Source organism: Vicia villosa, linkage group LG2 (genome assembly GCF_029867415.1).
Source record: "Vicia villosa cultivar HV-30 ecotype Madison, WI linkage group LG2, Vvil1.0, whole genome shotgun sequence".
NCBI lineage: Eukaryota > Viridiplantae > Streptophyta > Magnoliopsida > Fabales > Fabaceae > Vicia > Vicia villosa.
This window is the reverse complement of record NC_081181.1, coordinates 126,547,002-126,563,266: the sequence shown is the minus strand read 5'-3', so window position 1 is coordinate 126,563,266 and position 16,265 is coordinate 126,547,002.

Genomic DNA, 16,265 nt, shown 5'->3' with positions numbered 1-16,265 from the left:
TTTTAACATTTTTAAATGTTATACAACTCTTTTATCATACTATTTTCAACAAATAATACTCTTTGGACAAACTAGTTGTTAGTTTTAACATTTGATATTAAAATCACTTTGCAAAAATTCAAATGTCACATAAGATTTGCAAGTTTTTTTATACAATTTTTACCCTAAATCTTCGTCTGTATTCGTTCTTTGTTTGTTTTATTTTATTGTTTATGTGAGATCAGTATTATTATGTGTTTATTATATTCTTATGATAATATTCCCTACTAAATTAAGTTGATAAAATGGACAAATATGTTTATTTTTTATGTTGAGAATCACAATAATATGTTTCCTTACATTTTTCAATTTATTTATGTTTTTTTAAACAATTTTAAATGAAAAAAAAACAATATAATACATATATATATATATATATATATATATATATATATATATATATATATATATATATATATATTATTTCTTATATATCAATAATATACTCGAAATTCAACTCACTACAATATTTTATTCTTATTATAGGAAGTATTTTGAAAGATATGGATTTAAAATTTATTTTAAACTAAAAATTCTAACAACACAAGAATTACTCAAACTAAATATAATTAGTTAACAAAGTATATTTTCTAAAATTTACCATTTTTCAAAAGACAAAGTCACATATTGAGTTTCTATTTGAAGTCACAAGTTGAAATCCCAACAAATACAAAAGTATATTATTTCAAATATCATTTTTTTAATATTAAAATAATAAAATTTAAAATTTAATAGACATATTATATATATAAAAAAAATATGCTTTTTTGAACAAATATGCTTTTTTGAGAGACAATTTAATTTTAAACCAATATAGTCATATATAAAAAATTCATTTTGATTAACGTGTTTAAATTTTTCCATATTTTGGATATTTGTGAATTTAAGTTATGAACATGATTCATTATATAAAAATTAGTGTTCTTCCGTGTTTTAGATAACAATAGTTCACCTCTAAAATTAAGGTTCATTGTTAGATAAAAGAGAATTCGAGCCAAGGAATTAGACTTAGCCTTTGTTATTAATTTATTGTTTTCATAGAATACTCAGCTATTTTTTAATTGAATTTATTTTAAAGTTCCAATCAAATTTTAATGTACCAAGTATCCTAACACCTAAAAGAGAAATCAATTGCTCGTCTGGAAATTCTTCCTCTTTTAATAACATTTTGTGACTTTGATTGTCATTTGATATTCTTGACAAATAACTTGCTAATTAGTTCTCTACACCATTCTGGTATTGTATCTCAAGGTCAAATTCTCTGAGTTGTATAACCCATATTTACTCTTGGTTTCACATCGTTTTTATACATCAAACATACGCTCAAAAGGCTTAGACCTATTAGGAATATTGATTATATGTAGAAATCAAGGCCTTATACAAAGTTTCAAATGCTTTTATAGAATCTTCGCTTGAATTGAATGTCGTATTATACTTCAGCAATTATCATAAATATTTTGTGATTTTTGAAACATCTTTAATGACAATTTTGTAGTTTAATTGTCAATCCTCACCAACCTGATTGACGCATAGGTAGGGATGTAATTGGTAAAGGACGTGTTCAACTTATTTCTTGAAGATGGTATCAACCCATCAAAAAAGTTTCCAATTTTATGCAGATTGGAATACAATGACATAGACACTTCCATGATATCTCCTTGAATCTCTCTCCAACCATCAAATAAAGATTCATACCCCTTGTCAAAATGAAGTGATTTAATTTTACAATTTTGCATTCTTTATAGGAGCAAAATACTTTGCTAAAAACTTTTCAACAAAATCATTCTATGTAGTTAGGGAATTTGGTTCTAAGGAATTTATATAACTCTTAGCTATAACGCTTAAAACTTGAAAGCATCATCAATTGTCCATGGAATATTAAAATTACTCGCAGCTTCAAGGAATATCTTTAAGTGAAGATGTGAATCATCTATTGCAACACCTAAGCATTGCTCAATAGCTTGCAACATCGGAACATCTAGAGCTTGAACTCAAATTGTGCCACAATGATCTCTGACCTTATAATAATGGTGTTCATGACATTTCTATAGAAGATTGCATAATATTTTATGTTTCTTACTCTATCATTAGCAATACCAATGTTGTCTTAGTCTATCATAATTTCTTCTTCCTATAGGTGTTCAATTTCAAAATCGATTTCAACTTGCTCTTGTATAGGAACAAGGGTTCCAAACTATGACTAAGATTGTTGAAATCTCCTCAATATTCTTAATGTTTTGTCTAGCTTAATATCTCCCCTATATTGGGGAGATAACAACATTGGAATGCATGGTTTCTGGCATTACCTATTGTATCACCAAAAGACATAAAAATATCAAATGCTCAAATGAGTTTTTTTATTACAAAAATTAGTGAAAAATCAAAAGTGTAATGACATAATTCTCGATAACATAGCCAGGATAATTCATTGAATTTCTAACATATAATTCTATATATCATGCAAAATTCAAGTAAAAGGTGTACGCAAATTTATAAAGAAATGAGACACCTTATTAAAAACATCTGCCTGCACGAGGGAAAAAGTGTCGTACCATTATTAAAAACAAAGCACGTGCTTAAAAAATTATATAATTAGTAGTGAGACCCTTTGCCTTAATCAATCGAATGATAACATAATTAACAAAAATACATAATCCAACCTATCAAGCTTCCTGAGCTCGTCTAAAAATCATTACCTAATAAGTCCATACACCTCTATAACAACATTACCAGCTCCTCTTCTTCAATTTTCATGGCATGACCTCCTTAAATGGTGGAAATTTTGCCCATATGCTCCATCTTCTTTCTCCTAAACTTTACTCCTAACTTCATATCCATAACATTCACATTTTGCACATCTAGCTAAAGTGTGTGAGCCGCGGTCATGGTATCCCTTTATAACCTTAAGCTGTTCTGGTAGAATCTTTGGACGGTTTTATGATCACCTTTGACGACCCCCATATGCCCATCGAGAAACGGGTAATTCATACACAGGTACAACTTGGATAAGGTGGATCTTAAAAGATTAAAGACAGGTTTCATATGTTCATATTGTAAGAGGAACGAGTGTCTATCATGAGGTACCTTACCTTTGTCATCATCGCGTCGTCCTTCAGACTAAACACTACTTTTAGGGTGACATAGCCTTTTACTTGCACTTGTTCGCTAGAAAAATTGACTAGTGAACCTTGGAAAGCTCTAAGATTGTCCAGGTCTAGGAGGAGCCTATTGAAGGCATCCTAATAAAGAATGTTTATAGAACTTCCTTGGTTGATTAACACACATTTGATTCTTAATTTTCACACCTTACGATGATGAACATGGGATCATTGTTATAATGTGGATTCCAACAACATCTTTCCCAAAGAATATGATCTTAAATTCTAGAGTTTCCTTCGCTCCCTAGATCAGGGCTAGCAGGAGAACCTTCTACAACCATGACGTGGAAAGTGTATCTCCTAAGAGAAGAGTCGGTTTCTCTTCCCCCAGAAAACACTCATGTTCAGTGTTAAGGGTATGACGCATATGCCTATATTAATCTCCTCAACTTGGCTCCTTACCCTTCTTGGATCTAGGTTCCCTGCGGGATCCTACCCATGAGATTTGGATTCGTCTGATGACTGGTCGAAACCTTCTCAAATGTTCTTTTCAAGTGACCTTAATGGATGAGGAACTCAATTTCCTTATTGAGCTGGTAACAATCTTATGTGTAATGCCCTTTGACTTTATGATATTTACACCACCTATTGAACTCAGGTACCATAATGTCAAATTTGGGTACCACGGGAGGAGGAATATTGTGGGTGTGGGAGACTTTATGACGTATCTTTTAACCCTGAGTACTTAGGGGCATGAAGTTATTTATGGGTCTTTTGCTACCCTTGAAATTTACCTTATCCTTGACATGCAAGGTGTAATTGCTTTTGCATGGAAACTAAGACTGAAAATTCTGGTATGACAGACTCGGATGTCAATCCTGTTAGACGCTGGCCTGAGGATCTAGAGGGGGGGTGAATAGATCTCACAGAGTTTTTCGGAATTATTTCGAACTAAAGCGAAACCGGTTCTGAATCGACTTGCGTCTATTCCGGACCGTTATTGCAAGGGTCGTATATGTGACAAAACCACAAGATAATTGAGATTAATGATGAAGTGATATGTTATCGAATCAATACGTTTCACAGCTGAAAATCAATTAACTTCTAAATTGACAAACTTTGATTTGCAATGCAGTAATAATGGAATAAGCAAAAAGACAAACACTTGGTGATAATGTTCAAATTGATGATGATTCAAGATGTGGTGAATTGTGATGTTTATGAAGAACCTTAATTCACAATTTTAACACTTGAATCGTTAATCAATTTTGCAATTATGACCAAATATGAACAAAACGTAAATGAAAAGATAAAAGCGACAAGAACACGATATTTGTTCAGGCAGTTCGTCGATCGTCCTCGCTACGACTACGTCTGCCCCCAATTCCAAATTGAAATTGGGAAATCTTCCATTAATGTTGAAATTAGTATATACAAAGAAGAAAACAAAGCGATAAACAATAAACCGAATTTGTCGATCCTTTGAATCTTCTTCCCCCTTAATCTTGGGTCAGATCAAGGTGATCCAAGAGCTTCACTTGATCCCTTTTCTGCAGTGTCTTGAATTACCTTGAACCCTTGTTCTTCAATCTTCACACTCAGATGGATCCTCGATGAAACCTCTTGATAAAAACCCCCAAGAAACACCTATCTTGGAGGACAAAACCCTCGGATTTTATTCACCAAAAACCCCACAAATCTTCACCCACTAGGAATCTTCAATTCCGTTCCATGGACGTTATCGAACTCGATCACTAACCCTCAACGCAAGAATGATTATGTGTAATTGTGTTGGAGATGACGAAGAACGAAGATGAGAAGCCTTTGTGTATCTTTCAGTCGTTGGTGTTACGTGCAATAATTGAACCTTGGATAATATATATGAGAGCTTTTCAGTTGATGCAGAGAAAACCAGAAATTTTTGGCAGTTTTGATCAGATAGGTCGACCTAATTTAGGGCTTGGTCCACCTAACAGAGCTGCATATCCTTTGGATGTCAGTTTTGATCAGATAGGTCGACCTAATTTAGGGCTGGGTCGACCTAACAGAGCTATATATCCTTTGGATGTCATTTGTTCCCAGTTAGGTCGACCTGTCAAAGAAGTAGGTCGACCAGAATCCACTTCAGATGCGTTTTGGGGATATTTTCTCAGATTAGGTCGACCTAGTTGTTGTGTAGGTCGACCTAGCAGAATGATATGTAAATTTCTTCATTTTAGGTCGACCTGTGTTGGGAGTAGGTCGACCTGACTGCTGATTTTCTGAGTTCCTCTTATTTTGCTTGTGTTGAGTCGACCTGTATGCATAGTAGGTCGACCTGCTCTGTTATGAGTGACCAAAGCTTTCTTTTCTTTGAGTTCTTCTGCTTGTACCTTGTTGCTTGTATGCTTGTTGAGTTTGCCATGAATCAAAAACATCTTTGTGAGTGTGATCTTGTATTCACATACTCCCCCTTTTTGATGATGGCAAACCGGTAGTAGAAGCTTTGGCAATAAGTGGTAAAAGCTCCCCCGTACACTCAGCATCTATTTACTCAGCTGAGCTCCCCCGTACACTCAGCATCTATCTCCCCCTTTGACAACATCAAAAGAGATACAAGAAAAACAGAAGAGGAGAGTAACGAGAGAAACATAGATAAAACGCTAGCATTCATAGTATAGTAGATAAAAGGTAGATAGTGATAGCATGAGAGCCAAATATGTTTAAAGGTGTATTAAAGATGAGACACATATATGAGCAAGAGAGATATATGTATGAAGTCACTATAAGCATGTTAATTGATAGCATATTATAGTATCAATAATATTTTTGGAAGTGAACAACAAATACGTTACCGCTTTCTCAATATGTAGGTGTCAACTTTAGTGGCAGCCTTTAGTCAATGTGGAATGACGCCTGGCTTGATAATGAACTACCTTTACGCTAAGAGAAATGTTAGCAGAAAAATATATATATATATAAAGTAAAGGAATAATATTAAGAGAGAACAAACGTAATTAGCCCAAATTAGAGATATCGAGTATCCCTAATTCCCTACGAATGTTGAAGTATTGCTCCGTTGCTAGAGGTTTGGTGAAGATGTCGGCTAGTTGCTTCTTGCTTTCTACATGTTCAAATGTAACGTCTCCTTTCTCTACATGATCTCGTAGGAAGTGATGTCTTATTTCAATATGCTTGGTACGTGAGTGTAAGACAGGATTTTTACTCAAGTTTATGGCACTTGTGTTGTCGCACATGATAGGTATACGATCAAGCTTAATACCAAAGTCAAGAAGTTGTTGCTTGAGCCATAATATTTGTGCACAGCAGCTTCCAGCAGCTACATATTCTGCCTCAGCAGTAGATAATGCAACCGATACTTGTTTCTTGCTATGCCAACTTATCAATGAATTTGAGAATAGATGACATGTTCCACTGGTGCTTTTTCTATCGGATTTGCAGCCAGCAAAATCTGAATCGGAGAATCCTACCAAATGGCACTCATTTCCCTTTGGATACCATAGGCCATATGTAGTAGTTCCACGTAAGTATCGCAGAATTCTTTTGACAGCTTTTAAGTGAGATTCTTTTGGACAAGATTGATATCTTGCACACATACACACACTAAACATAATGTTTGGTCTTGAGGCGGTAAGATACAATAGTGAACCTATCATACCTCGGTACAATTTCACGTCAACCTCTTTACCTTTCTCATCTTTGTCTAGATTAGTATTTGTTGCCATAGGTGTGTCAATTTCCTTCGCTTCACTCATTCCAAATCTTTTAAGCAGCTCCGTACAGTATTTAGTTTGATTCACAAACGTTCCATGACTGAGTTGCTTGATTTATAGGCCAAGGAAGAAATTTAGCTCACCCATGAGACTCATCTCAAATTCACTCTGCATAAGCTTAGAAAAATCTTTGACAAGTTCTGCATTAGTCGACCCAAATATAATATCATCTACATAAACTTGGACTAAGAGAACATCTTTATCTTTTCTTTTAATAAAGAGAGTAGTGTCAACTTTACCCCTAGAGTACCCTTGACTAAGAAGAAATTTGCTCAAACGTTCGTACCAAGCCCGAGGGGCTTGTTTAAGACCGTATAGAGCATGTTTCAGCTTATAAACATGAGTTGGGTACATGTAATTCTCAAAGCCGGGTGGCTGAGCAACATAGACTTCTTCATTTATATAGCCATTTAGAAAAGCACTTTTAACATCCATTTGGAATAGTTTGAAGTCTTTAGAACACGCATATGCAAGTAAGAGACGAATAGCTTCGAGACGTGCTACAGGAGCGTATGTCTCTTCATAATCAATACCTTCCTCTTGATTATAACCTTGGGCAACTAATCTAGCTTTGTTTCTAGTAATAACGCCGTTTTCATCAAGTTTGTTACGAAAAACCCATCTAGTGCCTATTACTTGATGATCTCCCGGATGAGGGACTAAGTCCCAAACATCATTCCGTTTAAATTGGTTTAATTCTTCTTGCATGGCCATTAGCCAATGCTCATCAAGTAATGCATCCTTAGCGTTTTTTGGCTCAACTTGTGAAACAAAAGCAAAATGATGACAGAAGTTACTTATCTTTGAGCGTGTTGTAACGCCCCTTGAGATGTCTCCTATTATATTGTCAATTGGATGGTCTTTCACATTTGTCCAGGCCTTAGGAAGTTCTTCATTGTTTGAGATGCTTTCTTTTTCATTTTCATCATGAGACTCATCTTTCTCTCTCTCAGCATCTTTCTTTACAATACTTTCATTCTCGTCTTCCTTATCCTTGACAATGTCTTCAGTGGATGGACCTACACTTCCTTTACCAAGTATGGCTCCCCGATTGTTATCTCCATAGGTGACATACCCTTTTTTCTTTGCTTGAAACTCAACAAAAAGAGATAGGTCTCCCGTCATGTGTCTTGAACATCCGCTATCAAGGAACCACAACCTTTCGGCAATGTTAAGACACTTTTCAGCTTTCTTTTTCTTGTGTTGATGAGCCATAAAACATAGGTTTGCTGATTTTTCTTCATCGCTTGATGAGCATTCACTAGATGAATCACTTTCCCATGCTATGTAGGCTCTCTTAGATTTGTTATGACCTTTGCTTTGGTTCTTCTCTTTTTCTTTCTTAAGGTATGGACAATCCAGTTTGTAGTGACCGGCTTTCCCACAATTAAAGCAAGGGCCTTTGATTTTTCCTTTGTTGTCGTCATCTTGTTTGAACTTGTTTGATTGCTTTCTATAGTTGATCAAGCCTTTTTCAGAATGTTTTGCTCCATTTTTCTTTAGATATTTGTTGTATCTTCGCACAAACAGTCCCATTTCCTCATCATCGGAGTCTTCGTCATCACTTGTATCACTATCCTCTAGCTCTTGTCTTGAGGTCTTGGAGCTTGAAGCTTTTAGAGCTATTGACTTCTTCTCTACCTCTTTCTCCATGTTATTTTCTTTCTTTGCCCTTTTCTCATGCATGTCAAGGCATTTAAGGTGTTGTTCATGTTCCTCTAGTTTACCAAAGAGAGTGGTAATGTCTAAGGTGTTTAGATCATTTGCTTCCTTTATTGCTGTAACCTTGGGTTGCCATTCCCTGTTCAAGCATCTTAAGATTTTGTTAGTAGCAACTGCATTGGAAACAGGTCTATCAAGAGAATTTAACCGATTTTTCAGGTGAACGAATATCTTTTGCATGTTTTCGATGGATTCACCATCTTCCATGTGGAAGAGTTCAAACTCTTGAGTTAACGTATTGATCCTAGATAGTTTGACATCATCCGTTCCCTCGTGGGCAACTTGCAATGTGTCCCACATAGCTTTAGCGGATCTACAATGGGAAACGCAATAGTATTCATCAACTCCTAGAGCTGAGATTAGAATGTTTCTCGCTTTCCAATCGTATGCATATCTCTTTTCATCTTCAGCATCCCAAGTATTTTCTGGTTTTGGAACAACTGCACCAGCTGCATTTGTCATGGTGATCTGAAAGGGACCATTGACAATAGCTGTCCAGATGTTCCTATCAATTGCATTGATGTGGACACACATACAATCCTTCCAATAGCCATAGTTTTCACCGTTGAAAACTGGAGCTCTATTGTGAGCCCCTTTAGGTCCGGAAGACATCTTTCCAATAAGTGTTTCACGTAGCACGGAATAAACCAGAGCTCTTGATGCCACTTGTTAGACGCTAGCCTGAGGATCTAGAGGGGGGTGAATAGATCTCACAGAGTTTTTCGGAATTATTTCGAACTAAAGCGAAAGCGGTTCTGAATCAACTTGCGTCTATTCCGGACCGTTATTGTAAGGGTCGTATATGTGACAAAACCACAAGATAATTGAGACTAACGATGAAGTGATATGTTGTCGAATCAATACGTTTCACAGCTGAAAAATCAATTAACTTCTAAATTGACAAACTTTGATTTGCAATGCAGTAATAATGGAATAAGCAAAAAGACAAACACTTGGTGATAATGTTCAAATTGATGATGATTCAAGATGTGGTGAATTGTGATGTTTATGAAGAACCTTAATTCACAATTTTAACACTTGAATCGTTAATCAATTTTGCAATTATGACCAAATATGAACAAAACGTAAATGAAAAGATAAAAGCGACAAGAACACGATATTTGTTCAGGCAGTTCGTCGATCGTCCTCGCTACGACTACGTCTGCCCCCAATTCCAAATTGAAATTGGGAAATCTTCCATTAATGTTGAAATTAGTATATACAAAGAAGAAAACAAAGCGATAAACAATAAACCGAATTTGTCGATCCTTTGAATCTTCTTCCCCCTTAATCTTGGGTCAGATCAAGGTGATCCAAGAGCTTCACTTGATCCCTTTTCTGCAGTGTCTTGAATTACCTTGAACCCTTGTTCTTCAATCTTCACACTCAGATGGATCCTCGATGAAACCTCTTGATAAAAACCCCCAAGAAACACCTATCTTGGAGGACAAAACCCTCGGATTTTATTCACCAAAAACCCCACAAATCTTCACCCACTAGGAATCTTCAATTCCGTTCCATGGACGTTATCGAACTCGATCACTAACCCTCAACGCAAGAATGATTATGTGTAATTGTGTTGGAGATGACGAAGAACGAAGATGAGAAGCCTTTGTGTATCTTTCAGTCGTTGGTGTTACGTGCAATAATTGAACCTTGGATAATATATATGAGAGCTTTTCAGTTGATGCAGAGAAAACCAGAAATTTTTGGCAGTTTTGATCATATAGGTCGACCTAATTTAGGGCTTGGTCCACCTAACAGAGCTGCATATCCTTTGGATGTCAGTTTTGATCAGATAGGTCGACCTAATTTAGGGCTGGGTCGACCTAACAGAGCTGCATATCCTTTGGATGTCATTTGTTCCCAGTTAGGTCGACCTGTCAAAGAAGTAGGTCGACCAGAATCCACTTCAGATGCGTTTTGGGGATATTTTCTCAGATTAGGTCGACCTAGTTGTTGTGTAGGTCGACCTAGCAGAATGATATGTAAATTTCTTCATTTTAGGTCGACCTGTGTTGGGAGTAGGTCGACCTGACTGCTGATTTTCTGAGTTCCTCTTATTTTGCTTGTGTTGAGTCGACCTGTATGCATAGTAGGTCGACCTGCTCTGTTATGAGTGACCAAAGCTTGCTTTTCTTTGAGTTCTTCTGCTTGTACCTTGTTGCTTGTATGCTTGTTGAGTTTGCCATGAATCAAAAACATCTTTGTGAGTGTGATCTTGTATTCACAAATCCCGATGTCAAGACATCTAATTTGTTATTAATGTAGCATAAGCAGAATAGAAAGATCCCTCATTAATTAATTACTCCTAAACAAGAGTCAATGATACCTGGGATCACATATGTTTAGTAGACATAACCAGATCATAATCTTTATATGGTTTTGTTCAGGAACAGCTAACACTTATGAACCTGATGTTATAAGCAAAGTCATAACATTCATAACTGAACAAACAATGCAGAAGATAAGTAACACAATTAATTATTAACCCAGTTCGGTCTAACTACCTACTCTGGGGGCTACCAAGCCAGAAGGAAGATTTCACTATCTGTAGTACTATTTTATGTAAACAACCTCTGGTTTACAGATAAACAACCTCTGGTTTACCTAGTCACTACCTAATGCAACCTTTATCTCAGAACTCCATCCAAGACAAGAGAACCTCTGCTCACTCCCTAGTGATACCTAACTGTTACAACCCTGCAACAGTTATTTACACAACTAACAATGAACACATACTTGATCTTACTTCACAGCTTCAATCAAGTTCACAATACTCAACTCTTACCTACAGGTTTCGAGTGAGTATAATCACTTCTCTAACCTACAGGTTTCGAGAAGGACATGGCAGCCATCTCACAACCTGGGTGGTCTACCTATAGAAACCCTAATGACTACATCGTTTAAAACAAGGTTTTGTATTATAAACTAGGTTACAAAGTTTCCTATTTATAACCTGATCCCAATTGGATTTAGGCTTACAAATCGCAACACTCCTTGCTGTTACAAATATGCAGAAATATTCTGCTACAAATAAGGTCTTCTAATTATGAGTTTCCTAATTTATCTCCTAAATTAGAAACTACTGAATCTTCAATCTTCTGATCTGATTCTTCCTAAATCTTCAATCTTCTGATCTGATTCTTCAATTATTCTTTTGACCTTTAAATATGCACCACATAGGATTACAAAATATTCAAAGCATACTCTGTATCTGTTGAATACAAACTGAATCTTTCTTCCAGTTCTGCAGGTGTGATGTCATGAGTTGATGTCATGACATTCCATGTAACATCTTGCTTGTACCTGTTTTGTTCATTTTATATTTGCAAGATTCACATTTAGACCATTTGCTGCTATTATATGTTTTAGCCAAACATTAGACAATAATACAGAACAGACAGAGCATCAACAAAGACCAATCAAGATTTCTAGACACACACTCCTTAACATTTCTAGCCTTTTCTCAATGTTGCTCTTCTCGTCCTTTATATAACATTAGGCACACATCACTACCTTCTCCGTGGAAGTCGTTATTTTTTAGGTGAGGGATTCATTAAAATGTCTGACCCTTGATTTGTCTTGGAAGGCTCTTACAAACATATATTGGTTCAAGTAGATGACCTTGATAGTCACCTTATTAAATTGGATGAGGTACTCCTTTAAAGATTCTAAAGGGCCTTAGAGAATGTTGAACATGTTGGTGCTTGACATCTTCTAGTGCATTCTCGTTGATTCGGAGACTTTGATGATTTCCATCTATGTGTTAATGGATACGACATGTTCATGGGGATCACTTCTTCTACTGAATTTTATGAATGAAGAAGGCTTGAAACATTTTGGTACGGGAGCCCCATAAATCTAGTCAGAGAGAGGTTAGATATCCAAATTTCTTGCCTCCTCAATGGGAACCGATCTCATGCTGGAGTTGTTGGAGGTTAAAGATGTTATCTTCCAAAGTCGTGATGTGGGGACACAAATTGTCCATAGCAACATGCATCTCTGCTATGGCCTCGTGGTCGCCGTTGAAGTTATTGTTGTAACACCCTAATTTTTATTTTTTAGTATTATTTTATTTATTTAATTGATTGTTTGATTTTGTGAATAAATACCTTTATTTTAATTAACTGATGTATGTTATATGTGATGAGTTAGTCGGTTGAGAATGTTGAACTGTTGGGTCATCGCTAGAATATAATGTCGGTTAGTGAAGAATTATGTCATTTAGTGAGAATTGTAGAAAATAGTATAATAAAGGTAATTGGCCCTAATAGGGAAAATGTGAAGAGTAATGTGGAGAGTGTGATGAGTAAGCCCATTAGTGATTACTAGAGTTAGTATTATTTTGTTAAGGGTTTAATAAAAAGAAAAGAAAATAAGAGTCAGTATGAGGAATATCAAAAGAGAAGAGAAAAGAGTTTCATGAGAAAAGAAGAGAAGAACGAGAAAGAGGAAAAGTTGCAAGAACGCAAAATTAGTAGAATCAACCTAGAACAAGGTAAGGGTGAGTTTTTAAATGGTTATTGAGATTGTATGATAATGTATGATGGGTAGAAACATGTTTAGAATGAAATCCCTAAATTTCCATGGTTTTGGAATTATTAGGTTTTGGTGATAATCCTTAATGTGTGATGATAAATTGATGTTGTGATGGTTTATTTTTCTGGATTCATGTGCCATGTGATATGATATGTTTTGGGGCTGTTTGAGGTCAAAACTTGGGGCTTAGGGTCTGTTGAAAGGCTAAAAAACAAGAGAGATCACACAAAATCGCGTGAAAAATATGCTTTTTTGGGCTCTATTACGGCCTATAACAGCTGTTACGGGGGGCGTAATAGCCCTTTGGATTTTTGTACTAGAAACGTGAAAAAGTGAAATTCATGATTGGGCGCACTGCGGGCCGTAATGGCTATTACGAAGGGCCGTAACAACTCTCAGGTTTTTGTACTGTGAAATCGTTTTGATCTTAACTTTTGATCCGTAAGTCCAATTTGAACGTTGTTTGAAGCGTTAGAAAGCTAGTGCGATAATCTTTTCAATAAAAATAGTTTGGTTGATAATAAGTGATTTAATTATTGTGGGGTTATGTAAAATGTCATGTATATTTATGGAAGTACATTATTTGTGATGTGATAATGTGATAGTTTGACATGGTTGCACTATAAAAGTGCATTGTGTATGGATAATGCAGGAATATATGTATGTGTGTGCAGTTGTGTGTTAATTCAATTGTGATGAATTATGGAATATATGCATGGATGTTAAGATTAGAGAATGGTCTTAATTGCATATGGTTGTTGTAACTGCACATGCACCATTTGGTCAAGAGGCGATGCTCGTTAGTTTCGTGGGAGCTAGTGACTTGTCCCAATCCTATAGTGGGGTTTAAAACCTTAGGGAATGTACTGTTAATGTGTTATTGATCTAGGGGACTGACCCATTTTAAATATAAAAATAAAAAATATAACAGGTGATTGGTACCACATGCATGAGTATTGTATTGAATCTTGCATCGATCCACATTGTATTTATATCATAATATGAGATTATGTGTAATATGTGTAAACGATGAATTGTGAAATTATGGATTGTTGGTCTATACTTTTGAATAGTATGATTAGTTGGGTGATGTTATGTGTATAAAGCATTTGAAGTGTGAAAATATTTAACTTTATACATGTATGTTATACATTATATATTATTATATGATTTCGATAATTATGTGAATTCTCACCCTTTTGTTGGAATGATATTTTATACGACATCGCTCAGGTACTAAAGATTAGAGTTGCTTCTAGCAAGAGAGTAACTGATGGAGTAGCTTATTTATTTCTGTATTTATTTTGGGTTGAGTCATGCTCTGGTCATGTAACACTGGGAAACGTTTAGATTCATGTTTTGAGAGTTACATGGTATACTCTATTTAATTTATGATGATATTTTTAGTTATGTGACGAATTGACTTTTATGCCTAAGTTATTTTGATAAAGAAATTAATTATGAGACATCGATATTAATTGTTTGAATGGAGAATTATTCCGCTACCACATGCTTATATGAAAATGTATGAAGAGTATAAATTTTAAATAAGTGTTATTGAGCATGACAGGTGTATGTTGTGAGATATTGGATCGAACTCTAGTATTGTCGAAGGGTAGCTTCTTGGTTCGACAGTTCGACAGAGTTAAGCATGAAGTCGAAGGATTGTTCACATGCTGGTGTCGAAGTGTGCATGCTGTAGTCGAAGATGGGTCTAGCATGCAGATGTCGAAGATGCTAGGGTTGTTAGCATGTTAAATTAGGTTTTAGTGTTTAAACCCTAATTTGTTAAGTTAGCTTGTTTATTAAGTTGGCTTGTGTAATGGGCCTTGCTGAAAAAGCCCATTAGTTAGTATGTTAGGTTTTATTATAAATAGCATACTAGTCTCTCATCATTGCTAAGCTGCAAATCCTAATTTAGGGTGAGAGAGGTTATTTGTTATTCTTGTAAACTTGTAATCTTGTTTTAAGAGAAAGTGAAAGAATAGCAGTTATAACCAATTCTTGTGTTCCTCTTCTTCCTTGTCCTTTATTCTTCCTTGTTTTATACTTTGTTCTTGGCATTGAATTCACAACAAATTGGTGCGGTGAGCGTGGAGAAGATGCCTTCAACAAAGTATGAGATTGAAAAGTTCACCGGAGTGAATGATTTCGGTCTGTGGCGCTTGAAGATGAAATCTCTACTGGTTCAGTAGGGTTGTTTGGAAGCGTTGAAGGGAGAGGCAGCCATGAATGCAGAATTGACGGCAGCGGAGAAGACGAATATGATCGAGAAAGCACACAACGCAATTTTGTTGAGCCTTGGTGATAAGGTTCTCCGGCAGGTATCAAAGGAGACGACGGCATCAGGGTTATGGGTGAAACTTGAAAGTTTGTATATGACCAAATCGCTGGTAAATCGACTCTACCTAAAGCAAGCTTTGTATTCATTCAAGATGATTGAAGACAAAGTATTGGCTGAGCAGTTGGATATGTTCAACAAGCTGATTCTTGATCTTGAAAATATTGATGTGAAGATCGATGATGAAGATCAAGCGCTGTTACTATTGTGTTCTTTGCCTCGATCACATGCTCACTTCAAAGAAACTCTCTTGTATGGAAGGGAGTCCCTGACGTTTGAAGAAGTTCAATCAGCCTTGTACTCTAAGGACTTGAATGAACGAAAGGAGCATAAACCTTCGACTGTTGGCGAAGGTTTGGCCGTTAAAGGAAAACTCTTACGAAAGGATGGTAAGTTCGACAAGAAGAAAGGCAAAAGCCAGTCGAAGACTTACAGTGGCGAAGCATCTGGCATTCGATGCTACCATTGTAAGAAGGAGGGTCACACAAGAAAGGTGTGCCCTGAACGCTTGAAATATCATGGAGGTAAGGATAATGGCAATGCTGCCATTGTTCAAGATGATTTCGAATCATCTGATGTTCTTGTGGTTTCAAGCAGTGACTCTAAGAAGGAGTGGATTATGGATTCAGGTTGCACTTGGCACATGACTCCAAACAAAGACTTGTTCGAGGAATTATGTGATCAAGATGGTGGATCAGTATTGCTGGGAAACAACAAGGCTTGCAAGATTGCAGGTGTTGGATCTGTGAG